Source organism: Scyliorhinus canicula, chromosome 12, assembly GCF_902713615.1.
Source record: "Scyliorhinus canicula chromosome 12, sScyCan1.1, whole genome shotgun sequence".
Classification (NCBI taxonomy): domain Eukaryota; kingdom Metazoa; phylum Chordata; class Chondrichthyes; order Carcharhiniformes; family Scyliorhinidae; genus Scyliorhinus; species Scyliorhinus canicula.
Genome location: NC_052157.1, coordinates 97,538,776 through 97,554,002, shown reverse-complemented (window position 1 = coordinate 97,554,002; position 15,227 = coordinate 97,538,776). Strand labels below are relative to the sequence as shown.

The 15,227-nt window shown below is 50.8% G+C and overlaps 1 protein-coding gene across 1 annotated transcript in view; it reads left to right on the top strand.

Moving 5' to 3' along the window:
* The window catches only part of megf8 (multiple EGF-like-domains 8), a 165,183-nt gene that overhangs the window by 116,252 nt on the left and 33,704 nt on the right, over positions 1–15,227 (top strand). The gene's annotated exons all lie outside the window — the stretch shown is intronic.

Genomic DNA, 15,227 nt, shown 5'->3' with positions numbered 1-15,227 from the left:
CTACACTATTCCATTTTCATCCATATGTCTATCCAGTGACCACTTAAATGCCCTTAAATTTGGCGAGTTTACTACTGTTGCAGGCAGGGCGTTCCACACCCCTACTACTCTCTGAGTAAAGAAACAGCCTCTGACATCTGTCCTATATCTAGCACCCCTCAATTTAAAGCTATGTCCCCTCGTGTTGGTCATCACCATCCGAGGAAAAAGACTCTCACTGTCCACCCTATCTAACCCTCTGACTATCTTATATGTCTCTATTAAGTCACCTCTCAGCCTTCTCCTCTCTAACGAAAACAACCTCAAGTCCCTGAGCCTTTCCACGCAAGACCTTCCCTCCATACCAGGCAACATCCTAGTAAATCTCCTCTGAATCCTTTCCAAAGCTTCCACATCCTTCCTATAATGTGGTGACCAGAACTGCACGCAGTACTCCAGGTGTGGCCGCACCAGAGTTTTCTACAGCTGCAGCATGAACGGAGACACCGGCTGTGAATGTGTTTGTGAATGCGTTTCATGTGCGGAGACAGGTGGTTGTGAATGGGTTCCCTGTGCGGAGACAGGAGGTTGTGAATGGGTTCCCTGTGCAGGGACAGGTGGTTGTGAATGGGTTCCCTGTGCGGAGACAGGAGGTTGTGAATGGGTTCCCTGTGCAGGGACAGGTGGTTGTGAATGAGTCATGTGCGGGGACAGGTGGTTGTGAATGTGTTTCCTGTGCGGGGACAGGCAGTTGTGAATGGGTTCCCTGTGCGGAGACAGGAGGTTGTGAATGGGTTCCCTGTGCAGGGACAGGTGGTTGTGAATGGGTTCCCCGTGCGGGGACAGGTGGTTGTGAATGTGTTTCCTGTGCAGGGACAGGCAGTTGTGAATGGGTTCCCTGTGCGGAGACAGGAGGTTGTGAATGGGTTCCCTGTGCAGGGACAGGAGGTTGTGAATGGGTTCCCTGTGCAGGGACAGGTGGTTGTGAATGGGTTCCCTGTGCGGGGACAGGAGGTTGTGAATGGGTTCCCTGTGCAGGGACAGGTGGTTGTGAATGGGTTCCCTGTGCGCGGGCAGGTGGTTGTGAATGTGTTTCCTGTGCAGGGACAGGCAGTTGTGAATTGGTTCCCTGTGTGGAGACAGGAGGTTGTGAATGGGTTCCCTGTGCAGGGACAGGTGGTTGTGAATGGGTTCCCTGTGCAGGGACAGGAGGTTGTGAATGGGTTCCCTGTGCAGGGACAGGTGGTTGTGAATGGGTTCCCTGTGCGCGGGCAGGTGGTTGTGAATGTGTTTCCTGTGCAGGGACAGGCAGTTGTGAATGGGTTCCCTGTGCGGGGACAGGTGGTTGTGAATGGGTTCCTTGTGCAGGGACAGGTGGTTGTGAATGGGTTCCCTGTGCAGGGACAGGTGGTTGTGAATGGGTTCCCTGTGCAGGGACAGGAGTTTGTGAATGGGTTCCCTGTGCGCGGGCAGGTGGTTGTGAATGGGTTCCTTGTGCAGGGACAGGTGGTTGTGAATGGGTTCCTTGTGCAGGGACAGGTGGTTGTGAATGGGTTCCCTGTGCAGGGACAGGTGGTTGTGAATGGGTTTCCTGTGCAGGGACAGGTGGTTGTGAATGGGTTTCCTGTGCGGGGACAGGTGGTTGTGAATGGGTTCCCTGTGCGGGGACAGGTGGTTGTGAATGGGTTTCCTGTGCGGGGACAGGCGGTTGTGAATGGGTTTCCTGTGCGGGGACAGGTGGTTGTGAATGGGTTTCCTGTGCGGGGACAGGTGGTTGTGAATGGGTTCACTGTGTGCGGACAGGTGGTTGTGAATGGGTTTCCTGTGCGGGGACAGGTGGTTGTGAATGGGTTTCCTGTGCAGGGACAGGTGGTTGTGAATGGGTTTCCTGTGCGGGGACAGGTGGTTGTGAATGGGTTTCCTGTGCAGGGACAGGTGGTTGTGAATGGGTTCCCTGTGCAGGGACAGGTGGTTGTGAATGGGTTTCCTGTGCGGGGACAGGCGGTTGTGAATGGGTTTCCTGTGCGGGGACAGGTGGTTACATAGAACATAGAACAGTACAGCACAGAACAGGCCCTTCGGCCCTCGATGTTGTGCCGAACAATGATCACCCCACTTAAACCCACGTAACCTGTATACCCGTAACCCAACAATCCCCCCATTATCCTTACACTACGGGCAATTTAGCATGGCCAATCCACCTAACCCGCACATCTTTGGACTGTGGGAGGAAACCGGAGCACCCGGAGGAAACCCACGCGCACACGGGGAGGACGTGCAGACTCCACACAGACAGTGACCCAGCCGGGAATCGAACCTGGGACCCTGGAGCTGTGAAGCATTGATGCTAACCACCATGCTACCGTGAGGCCCCTAAGGGTTGTGAATGGGTTTCCTGTGCGGGGACAGGTGGTTGTGAATGGGTTTCCTGTGCGGGGACAGGTGGTTGTGAATGGGTTTCCTGTGCAGGGACAGGTGGTTGTGAATGGGTTCCCTGTGCGGGGACAGGCGGTTGTGAATGGGTTCCCTGTGCAGGGACAGGTGGTTGTGAATGGGTTCACTGTGTGCGGACAGGTGGTTGTGAATGGGTTCACTGTGTGCGGACAGGTGGTTGTGAATGGGTTTCCTGTGCGGGGACAGGTGGTTGTGAATGGGTTTCCTGTGCAGGGACAGGTGGTTGTGAATGGGTTTCCTGTGCAGGGACAGGTGGTTGTGAATGGGTTTCCTGTGCAGGGACAGGTGGTTGTGAATGGGTACCCTGTGCTGGGACATCCGGTTGCAAATGAGTTGTGAATGGCTTTCCTGTGCAGTGATAGACAGTTGTGAATGCTTCCTCTTTGGGGACAGGTGGTTGTGAATGGGTCTCCTGTGCAGGGATAGACAGGGATAGAATAAGAACATAAGAACATAAGAACATTAGAACATAAGAACAAGGAGCAGGAGTAGGCCATCTGGCCCCTTGAGCCTGCTCCGCCATTCAACGAGATCATGGCTGATCTTTTATGGACTCAGCTCCACTTTCACGCCCGAACACCATAACCCTTAATCCCTTTATTCTTCAAAAAACTATCTATCTTTATCTTAAAAACATTTAATGAATGAGCCTCAACTGCTTCACTGGGCAAGGAATTTCATAGATTCACAATCCTTTGGGTGAAGACGTTCCTCCTAAACTCTGTCCTAAATCTACTTCCCCTTATTTTGAGGCTATGCCCCCTAGTTCTGCTTTCACCCGCCAGTGGAAACAACCTGCCCGCATCTATCCTATCTATTCCCTTCATAATTTTATATGTTTCTATAAGATCCCCCTCATCCTTCTAAATTCCAACGAGTACAGTCCCAGTCTACTCAACCTCTCCTCGTAATCCAACCCCTTCAGCTCTGGGATTAACCTAGTGAATCTCCTCTGCACACCCTCCAGCGCCAGTACGTCCTTTCTTAGGTAAGGAGACCAAAACTGAACAAAATATTCCAGGTGTGGCCTCACTAACACCTTATACAATTGCAGCATAACCTCCCTAGTCTTAAACTCCATCCCTCCAGCAATGAAGGACAAAACTCCATTTGCCTTCTTAATCACCTGTTGCACCTGTAAACCAACTTTTTGCAACTCATGCACTAGCACACCCAGGTCTCTCTGCACAGCAGCATGTTTTAATATTTTATCATTTAAATAATAATCCCTTTTGCTGTTATTCCTACCAAAATGGATAACCTCATATTTATCAACATTGTGTTCCATCTGCCAGACCCTAGCCCATTCACTTAACCTATCCAAATCCCTCTGCAGACTTCTGGTATCCTTTTTGCTTTACCACTCATTTTAGTGTTGTCTGCAAACTTGGACACATTGCCCTTGGTCCCCAACTCCAAATCATCTATGTAAATTGTGAACAATTGTGGGTCCAACACTAATCCCTGAGGGACACCACTAGCTACTGATTGCCAACCAGAGAACATAGAACAGTACAGCACAGAACAGGCCCTTCGGCCCTCGATGTTGTGCCGAGCAATGATCACCCTACTCAAACCCACGTATCCACCCTATACCCGTAACCCACAACCTCCCCCCCCCCCCCCCCCCCCCCCCCCCCCCCCCCCCCCTCCTTAACCTTACTTTTTAGGACATTACGGGCAATTTAGAATGGCCAATCCACCTAACCCGCACATCTTTGGACTGTGGGAGGAAACCGGAGCACCCGGAGGAAACCCACACACACACGGGGTGGACGTGCAGACTCCACACAGACAGTGACTCAGCCGGGAATTGAACCTGGGACCCTGGAGCTGTGAAGCATTTATGCTAACCACCATGCTACCGTGCTGCCTATTAACACCCATTAATCCCCACTCTTTGCTTTCTATTAATTAACCAATCCTCTATCCATGCTACTACTTTACCCTGAATGCCATGCATCTTTATCTTATGCAGCAACCTTTTGTGTGGCACCTTGTCAAAGGCTTTCTGGAAATCTAGATATACCACATCCATCGGCTCCCCGTTATCTACTGCACTGGTAATGTCCTCAAAAAATTCCACTAAATTAGTTAGGCATGACCTCCCCTTTATGAACCCATGCTGCATCTGCCCAATGGGACAATTTCCATCCAGATGCCTCGCTCTTTCTTCCTTAATAATAGATTGCAGCATCTTCCCTACTACCGAAGATAAGCTCACTGGCCTATAATTACCCGCTTTCTGCCTACCTCCTTTTTTTAAACAGTGGTGTCACGTTTGCTAATTTCTAATCCGCCGGGACAACCCCAGAGTCTAGTGAATTTTAGTAAATTATCACTAGTGCATCTGTAATTTTCCTAGCCATCTCTTTTAGCACTCTGGGATGCATTCCATCAGGGCCAGGAGATTTGTCTACCTTTAGCCCCATTAGCTTGCCCATCACTACCTCCTTAGTGATAATAATCATTTCAAGGTCCTCACCTGTCATAGCCTCATTTCTATCAGTCACTGGCATGTTATTTGTGTCTTCCACTGTGAAGACCGACCCAAAAAACCTGTTCAGTTCCTCAGCCATTTACTCATCTCCCATTATTAAATCTCCCTTCTCATCCTCTAAAGGACCAATATTTGCCTTAGCCACTCTTTTTTGTTTTATATATTTGTAGAAACTTTTACTATCTGTTTTCATATTCTGAGCAAGTTTACTCTCATAATCTGTCTTACATGTTTCCTCTTTGGGGACAGGCAGTTGTGAATGTGTTTCGTATGCGGAGACAGGAGGTTATGAATGGGTTTTCTTTGCGGAGACAGGAGGTTGCGAATGCATTTCCTGTGCACGTACAGCCGGTTGCGAATGTATTTCCTATGCGGGGACAAATGGTTGTGAATGGGTTTCCTGAGCAGAGGCAGCCGGTTGCGAATGCGTTTCCTGTGCAGAGACAGGAGGTTGTGAATGGGTTTCCTGTGCGGGGACAGGTGGTTGTGAATATCTTTCCTGTGCAGGGACAGGCAGTTGTGAATGGATTTCCTCTGCGGGGACAGGCAGTTGTGAATGCGTTTCCTGTGCAGGCACAGGTGGTTGTGCATGGATTTCCTATGTGGGGACAAGTGGTTGTGAATGGGTTTTCTGTGCTGTGACATCAGGTTGCATATGGGTTTCCTGTGCGGGGACAGGTGGTTGTGAATGGATATCCTGTGCAAGGAGAGGTGGTTGTGAATGGATTTCCTGTGCTGTGACATCAGGTTGCATATGGGTTTCCTGTGCAAGGAGAGGTGGTTGTGAATGGGTTTTCTGTGCGGAAACAGGCAGTTGTGAATGGATTTCCTGTGAAGGGACAGGCATTGTGAATGGGTGTCCTGTGAAGGGACAGGCAGTAGTGAATGCGTTTCCTGTGCGGGGACAGGCGGTTGTGAATGGGTTCCCTGTGCGGGGACAGGTGGTTGTGAATGGGTTTCCTGTGCGGGGACAGGTGGTTGTGAATGGGTTTCCTGTGCGGAGACAGGTGGTTGTGAATGCGTTTCCTGTGCGGGGACAGGCGGTTGTTAATGGGTTTCCCGTGCAGGGATAGATAGTTGTGAATGCTTCCTCTTTGGGGACAGGCCATTGTGAATGCATAATGCGGGAACAGATGGTTGTGAATGTGTTTCCTGTGCTGCGACAGACAGTTGTGAATGTGTTTCCTGTGCGGGGACAGGTGGTTGTGGATGGGTTTCCTGTGTGGGGACAGGTGGTTGTGAATGGGTTCCCTGTGTGGGGACAGGTGGTTGTGAATGCATTTCCTGTGCAGGGATAGACAGTTGTGAATGCGTTTCCTGTGCAGGGATAGACAGTTGTGAATGGGTTTCCTGTGCAGGGATAGACAGTTGTGAATGGGTTTCCTGTGCGGGGACAGGTGGTTGTGAATGGGTTCCCTGTGCGGGGACAGGTGGTTGTGAATGGGTTTCCTGTGAAGGGACAGGCATTGTGAATGGGTTTCCTGTGCGGGGACAGGCATTGTGAATGGGTTTCCTGTGCAGAGACAGGCATTGTGAATGGGTTTCCTGTGCACGGACGGGAGTTTGTGAATGTGTTTCCTGTGGGGGTCAGGTGGTTGTGAATGGGTTTACTGTGCGGGGACAGGAGTTTGTGAATGGGTTCCCTGTGCTGGGACAGGCGGTTGTGAATGGGTTCCCTGTGCACGGACGGGAGTTTGTGAATGTGTTTCCTGTGGGGGTCAGGTGGTTGTGAATGGGTTTACTGTGCGGGGACAGGAGTTTGTGAATGGGTTCCCTGTGCTGGGACAGGCGGTTGTGAATGGGTTCCCTGTGCACGGACGGGAGTTTGTGAATGTGTTTCCTGTGGGGGTCAGGTGGTTGTGAATGGGTTCCCTGTGCAGGGACAGGTGGTTGTGAATGGGTTTACTGTGCGGGGACAGGAGTTTGTGAATGGGTTCCCTGTGCTGGGACAGGCGGTTGTGAATGGGTTCCCTGTGCGGGACAGGTGGTTGTGAATGGGTTCCCTGTGCTGGGACAGGCGGTTGTGAATGGGTTCCCTGTGCGGGGACAGGTGGTTGTGAATGGGTTTCCTGTGCAGGGACAGGTGGTTGTGAATGGGTTCCCTGTGCGGGGACAGGTGGTTGTGAATGGGTTTCCTGTGCTGGGACAAGTGGTTGTGAATGGGTTCCCTGTGCGGGACAGGAGGTTGTGAATGGGTTCCCTGTGCGGGGACAGGTGGTTGTGAATGGGTTTCCTGTGCTGGGACAAGTGGTTGTGAATGGGTTTCCTGTGCGGGGACAGGTGGTTGTGAATGGGTTCCCTGTGCTGGGACAGGTGGTTGTGAATGGGTTCCCTGTGCGGGGACAGGTGGTTGTGAATGGGTTCCCTGTGCGGGGACAGGCATTGTGAATGGGTTCCTGTGCACGGACAGGTGGTTGTGAATGGTTTTCCTGTGCGGGGACAGGTGGTTGTGAATGGTTTTCCTGTGCGGGGACAGGCATTGTGAATGGTTTTCCTGTGCGGGGACAGGTGGTTGTGAATGGTTTTCCTGTGCGGGGACAGGCATTGTGAATGGTTTTCCTGTGCGGGGACAGGTGGTTGTGAATGGGTTTCCTGTGTGGAGACAGGAGGTTGTGAATGTGTTTCCTGTGCGGGGTCAGGTGGGTTTGAATGTGATTCCTGTGCGGGAACAGGCAGTTGTGAATGGGTTTCCTGAGCAGAGAAAGCCGGTTGCGAATGCATTTCCTGGGCGGAGACAGGAGGTTGTGAATGGGTTTCTTGTGCAGTGACAGGTGGTTGTGAATGGGTTTCCTGTGCGGAGACAGGAGGTTGTGAATGGGTTTCCTGTGCAGAGACAGGTGGTTGTGAATGGGTTCCCTGTGCAGGGACAGGTGGTTGTGAATGGGTTCACTGTGCAGGGACAGGTGGTTGTGAATGGGTTTCCTGTGCGGGGACAGGTGGTTGTGATTGGGTTTCCTGTGCAGAGAAAGGTGGTTGTGAATGGGTTTCCTGTGCAGAGAAAGGTGGTTGTGAATGGGTTTCCTGTGTGGAGACAGGTGGTTGTGATGGGTTCCCTGTGCGGGGACAGGTGGTTGTGAATGGGTTTCCTGTGTGGAGACAGGAGGTTGTGAATGTGTTTCCTGTGCGGGGACAGGTGGTTGTGAATGTGTTTCCTGTGCGGGGACAGGTGGTTGTGAATGGGTTTCCTGTGTGGAGACAGGAGGTTGTGAATGTGTTTCCTGTGCGGGGACAGGTGGTTGTGAATGGGTTTCCTGTGTGGAGACAGGAGGTTGTGAATGTGTTTCCTGTGCGGGGACAGGTGGTTGTGAATGGGTTTCCTGTGCGGGGACAGGTCGTTGTGAATGGTTTTCCTGTGCGCGGACAGGTGGTTGCGAATGGGTTTCCTGTGCGGGGACAGGTGGTTGTGAATGGGTTTCCTGAGCAGAGACAGGTGGTTGTGAATGGGTTTCCTGTGCAGAGACAGGTGGTTGTGAATGGGTTTCCTGTGCAGAGACAGGTGGTTGTGAATGGTTTTCCTGAGCAGACAAAGCCGGTTGTGAATGGGTTTCCTGTGCGGGGACAGGCGGTTGTGAATGGGTTCACTGTGTGCGGACAGGTGGTTGTGAATGGGTTTCCTGTGCAGAGACAGGAGGTTGTGAATGGGTTTCCTGAGCAGACAAAGCCGGTTGTGAATGGGTTTCCTGTGCGGGGACAGGTGGTTGTGAATGGGTTCACTGTGCAGGGACAGGTGGTTGTGAATGGGTTTCCTGTGCAGAGACAGGTGGTTGTGAATGGGTTTCCTGTGCAGAGACAGGTGGTTGTGAATGGGTTTCCTGTGCAGAGACAGGTGGTTGTGAATGGTTTTCCTGTGCGCGGACAGGTGGTTGCGTATGGGTTTCCTGTGCGGAGACAGGAGGTTGTGAATGCTTCCTCTTTGAGGACAAACTTTTTTGGACACTGAAGGCAATCCACCTAACCTGCACATTTTTGGCCTGTGGGAGGAAACCGGAGCAGCCGGAGTAAACACACGCAGGCACGGGGAGAACGTGCAGACTCCGCACAGACAGTGACCTAAGCCGGGGATCAGCTTGGAACCTGGAGGTGTGAAGCAACAATGCTAACCACTGTGCTACCATATTGCCCTGTGCAGTAACAAGTGGTTGGCAGTGTTCTGTCTGGGCATGGTAAAGACTCGAAAACCAGTGTGCTGTGGGTGTGCAGAGAGCCAGTGTCCTGTGTGCGGACAGAGGGGAGTGGAGAACTGGTATCCGAATGGGTAGAGAACCGGTGTCATCTGTGCAGACAGTGAGAGGGAATGGGGAACCAGCATCCTATATGGAGACAGTGGGGGATATGGAACCAGTATGGGGACAGTGGGAGATAGGGTACCAGTATGGGGACAGTGGGGGATAGGGTACCAGTATAGAGACAGTGGGGGATAGGGTACCAGTATGGGGACAGTGGGGGAGAGGGTACCAGTATGCTGTATGGGGACAGTGGGGGATAGGGTACCAGTATGGGGACAGTGGGTGATAGGGTACCAGTATGGGGACAGTGGGGGATAGGGTACCAGTAGGGACAGTGGGGGATAGTGTACCAGTGTGCTTTATGGGGACAGTGGGGGATAGGGTACCAGTATGCTGTATGGGGACAGTGGGGGGATAGGGTACCAGTATGGGGACAGTGGGAGATAGGGTACCAGTATGCTGTATGGGGACAGTGGGGATGGGTATCAGTATGGGGACAGTGGGGGATAGGGTACCAGTATGCTGTATGGGGAAAGTGGGGGATAGGGTAACAGTATGGGGACAGTGGGGGATAGGGTACCAGTATGCTGTATGGGGACAGTGGGGGGATAGGGTACCAGTATGGAGACAGTGGGGGAGAGGATACCAGTATGCTGTATGGGGGAAAGTGGGGGATAGGGTACCAGTATGGGGACAGTGGGGGATAGGGTACCAGTATGCTGTGTGGGGACAGTAGGGGATAGGATACCAGTATGCTGTATGGGGACAGTGGGGGACAAGGTACCAGTATGCTGTATGGGGACAGTGGGGGACAAGGTACCAGTATGCTGTATGGGGACAGTGGGGACAAGGTACCAGTATGGGGACAGACTCGGGGCTTTTCACAGTAACTTCATTGAAGCCTACTCCTGACAATAAGCTGTTATTATTATTGGGGCAGCAGGGTAGCATGGTGGTTAGCATAAATGCTTCACAGCTCCAGGGTCCCAGGTTCGATTCCCGGCTGGGTCACTGTCTGTGTGGAGTCTGCACGTCCTCCCCCTGTGTGCGTGGGTTTCCTCCGGGTGCTCCGGTTTCCTCCCACAGTCCAAAGATGTGCGGTTTAGGTGGATTGGCCATGCTAAATTGCCCGTAGTGTCCTAATAAAAAAAGTAAGGTTAAGGGGGGGTTGTTGGGTTACGGGCATAGGGTGGATATGTGGGTTTGAGTAGGGTGATCATGGCTCGGCACAACATTGAGGGCCGAAGGGCCTGTTCTGTGCTGTACTGTTCTATGTTCTATGTTCAATGGGGACAGTGGGGGAGAGGGTACCAGTATGCTGTATGGGGACACTGGGGGATAGGGTACCAGTATGGGGACAGTGGGGGATAGGGTACCAGTATGGGGACAGTGGGGGATAGGGTACCAGTATGGGGACAGTGGGGGATAGGGTACCAGTATGGGGACAGTGGGGGATAGGGTACCAGTATGGGGATAGTGTACCAGTATGCTGTATGGGGACAGTGGGGGGATAGGGTTCCAGTATGGGGACAGTGGGAGATAGGGTACCAGTATGGAGACAGTGGGGGATAGGGTAGCAGTATGGGGACAGTGGGGGATAGGGTACCAGTATGCTGTATGGGGACAGTGGGGGACAGGGTATCAGTATGCTGTATGGGGACAGTGGGGGATAGGGTACTAGTATGGGGACAGTGGGGGATAGGGTACCAGTATGGGGACAGTGGGGGATAGGGTACCAGTATGGGGACAGTGGGGATAGGGTACCAGTATGGGGATAGTGTACCAGTATGCTGTATGGGGACAGTGGGGGGATAGGGTTCCAGTATGGGGACAGTGGGAGATAGGGTACCAGTATGGAGACAGTGGGGGATAGGGTAGCAGTATGGGGACAGTGGGGGATAGGGTACCAGTATGCTGTATGGGGACAGTGGGGGACAGGGTATCAGTATGCTGTATGGGGACAGTGGGGGATAGGGTACTAGTATGGGGACAGTGGGGGATAGGGTACCAGTATGGGGACAGTGGGGGATAGGGTACCAGTATGCTGTATGGGGACAGTGGGAGATAAGTTACCAGTATGCTGTATGGGGATAGTGGGGGACAGGGTATCAGTATGCTGTATGGGGACAGTGGGGGATAGGGTACTAGTATGGGGACAGTGGGGGATAGGGTACCAGTATGGGGACAGTGGGGGATAGGGTCCCAGTATGGGGGTAGTGTGGGTAGGGTACCAGTATAGGGACAGTGGGGGTAGGGTACCAGTATGGGGACAGTGGGGGATAGAGTACCAGTATGGGGACAGTGTGGGATAGGGTACCAGTATGCTGTATGGGGACAGTGGGGTATAGGGTACCAGTATGCGGACAGTGGGGGCTGGGTACCAGTATGGGGACAGTGGGGGATAGGGTCCCAGTATGGGGATAGTGTGGGTAGGGTACCAGTATAGGGACAGTGGGGGTAGGGTACCAGTATGGGGACAGTGGGGGATAGAGGACCAGTATGGGGACAGTGTGGGATAGGGTACCAGTATGCTGTATGGGGACAGTGGGGTATAGGGTACCAGTATGCGGACAGTGGGGGCTGGGTACCAGTATGGGGACAGTGGGGGATAGGGTCCCAGTATGGGGACAGTGGGGGATAGGGTACCAGTATGCTGTATGGGGACAGTGGGGGATAGGGTACCAGTATGCTGTATGGAGACAGTGGGGGATAGGGCACCAGTATGGGGACGGTGGGGGATAGGGTACCAGTATAGGCTCACCAGGGGAAGGCAGCAGCAGCCAGGTTCATGGCACCGTGGCTGGCTCTGCTGCACAGCAGGGCAGGAAGAAAAATGGCAGGGCTATAGTGATAGGGGACTCGATCGTAAGGGGAATAGACAGGCGGTTCTGTGGACGCAATCGAGACTCCAGGATGGTATGTTGCCTCCCTGGTGCAAGGGTCAAGGATGTCTCGGAGCGGCTGCAGGACATTCTGGGGGGGGAGGGTGAACAGCCAGCTGTCGTGGTGCACATAGGCACCAACGATATAGGTAAAAAACGGGATGAGGTCCTACAAGCGGAATTCAGGGAGTTAGGAGTTAAACTAAAAAGTAGGACCTCAAAGGTAGTAATCTCAGGATTGCTACCAGTGCCACGAGCTAGTCAGAGTAGGAATGTCAGGATAGATAGGATGAATGCGTGGCTCGAGAGATGGTGCAAGAGGGAGGGATTCAAATTCCTGGGGCATTGGGACTGGTTCTGGGGGAGGTGGGACCAGTACAAACCGGACGGTCTGCACTTGGGCAGGACTGGAACCGATGTCCTAGGGGCGGTGTTTTCTAGAGCTGTTGGGGAGGGTTTAAACTAATGTGGCAGGGGGATGGGAACAAATGCTGGAAGTTGGAAGGTAGTAAAACAGGGACAGAAAAAAAAGGAAGTAAGGGGAAAAGTGCAAGGCAGAGAAGACACAGTCAGAAATCCATAAGGGCGACAGTACAAGGTACAGTGACTGAGGGGAGCACAGTGAATAGGCCCAGTAATAGCAAAAGGAATAAAACTGGAGATGTTAAGATTCAAAACAGAGGTTAAAAAACCAACATAAGTGTACTTTACCTGAATGCTCGTAGTATTCGGAATAAAGTAAATGAGTTGGTGGCACAAATCATCGTAAATGACTATGATTTAGTGGCCATGACTGAAACATGGTTAAAGGATGGTCACGACTGGGAGTTAAATATCCGAGGGTATCAAACTATTCGGAAGGACAGAGTGGATGGTAAGGGAGGTGGTGTTGCTCTGTTATTTAAGGATGACATCCGGGCAATAATAAGGGATGACATCGGTGCTATGGAGGATAAGGTTGAATCCATTTGGGTGGAAATCAGGAATAGTAAGGCGAAAAAGTCACTGATAGGAGTAGTATATCGGCCACCAAATAGTAACGAGATGGTGGGGCAGGCAATAAACAAAGAAATAACTGATGCATGTAGAAATGGTACAGCAGTTATCATGGGGGATTTTAATCTACATGTCGATTGGTTTAACCAGGTCGGTCAAGGCAACCGTGAGGAGGAGTTTATAGAATGTATCCGCGATAGTTTCCTAGAACAGTATGTAATGGAACCTACAAGGGAACAAGCGGTCCTAGATCTTGTCCTGTGTAATGAGACAGGATTGATTCATGATCTCATAGTTAGGGATCCTCTCGGAAGGAGCGATCACAATATGGTGGAATTTAAAATACAGATGGAGGGTGAGAAAGTAAAATCAAATACTAGTGTTTTGTGTTTAAACAAAGGAGATTACAAGGGGATGAGAGAAGAACTAGCTAAGGTAGACTGGGAGCTAAGACTTTATGGTGGAACAGTTGAGGAACAGTGGAGAACCTTCCAAGCGATTTTTCACAGTGCTCAGCAAAGGTTTATACCAACAAAAAGGAAAGACGGAAGAAAGAGGGAAAATTGACCGTGGATATCTAAGGAAATAAGGGAGAGTATCAAATTGAAGGAAAAAGCATATAAAGTGGCAAAGATTGCTGGGAGATTAGAGGACTGGGAAATCTTTAGGGGGCAACAGAAAGCTACTAAAAAAGCTATAAAGAAGAGTAAGATAGAGTATGAGAGTAAACTTGCTCAGAATATAAAAACAGACAGTAAAAGTTTTTACAAATATATAAGACAAAAAAGAGTGGCTAAGGTAAATATTGGTCCTTTAGAGGATGAGAAGGGAGTTTTAATAATGGGAAATGAGGAAATGGCTGAGGAACTGAACAGGTTTTTTGGGTCGGTCTTCACAGTGGAAGACACAAATAACATGCCAGCGACTGATAGAAATGAGGCTATGACAGGTGAGGACCTTGAGAGGGTTGTTATCACTAAGGAGGTAGTGATGGGCAAGCTAATGGGGCTAAAGGTAGACAAGTCTCCTGGCCCTGATGGAATGCATCCCAGAGTGCTAAAAGAGATGGCTAGGGAAATTGCAGATGCACGAGTGATAATTTACCGAAATTCACTAGACTCTGGGGTGGTCCCGGTGGATTGGAAATTAGCAAACGTGACGCCACTGTTTAAAAAAGGAGGTAGGCAGAAAGCAGGAAATTATAGGCCAGTGAGTTTAACTTCGGTAATAGGGAAGATGCTGGAATCTATCATCAAGGAAGAAATTGCGAGGCATCTGGATAGAAATTGTCCCATTGGGCAGACGCAGCATGGGTTCATAAAAGGCAGGTCATGCCTAACTAATTTAGTGGAATTTTTTGAGGACATTACCAGTGCAGTAGTTAACGGGGAGCCGATGGATGTGGTATATCTGGATTTCCAGAAAGCCTTTGACAAGGTGCCACACAAAAGGTTGCTTCATAAGATAAAGATGCATGGCATTAAGGGTAAAGTAGTAGCATGGATAGAGGATTGGTTAATTAATAGAAAGCAAAGAGTTGGGATAAATGGGTGTTTATCTGGTTGGCAATCAGTAGCTAGTGGTGTCCCTCAGGGATCCGTGTTGGGCCCACAATTGTTCACAATTTACATTGATGATTTGGAGTTGGGGACCAAGGGCAATGTGTCCAAGTTTGCAGATGACACTAAGATGAGTGGTAAAGCGAAAAGTGCAGAGGATACTGGAAGTCTGCCGAGGGATTTGGATAGGTTAAGTGAATGGGCTCGGGTCTGGCAGATGGAATACAATGTTGACAAATGTGAGGTTATCCATTTTGGTAGGAATAACAGCAAACGGGATTATTATTTAAATGATAAAATATTAAAGCATGCCGCTGTTCAGAGAGACTTGGGTGTGCTAGATGAGTCACAGAAGGTTGGTTTACAAGTGCAACAGGTGATTAAGAAGGCAAATGGAATTTTGTCCTTCATTGCTAGAGGGATGGAGTTTAAGACTAGGGAGGTTATGTTGCAATTGTATAAGGTGTTAGTGCGGCCACACCTGGAGTATTGTGTTCAGTTTTGGTCTCCTTACTTGAGAAAGGACGTACTGGCGCTGGAGGGTGTGCAGAGGAGATTCACTAGGTTAATCCCAGAGCTGAAGGGGTTGGATTATGAGGAGAGGTTGAGTAGACTGGGACTGTACTCGTTG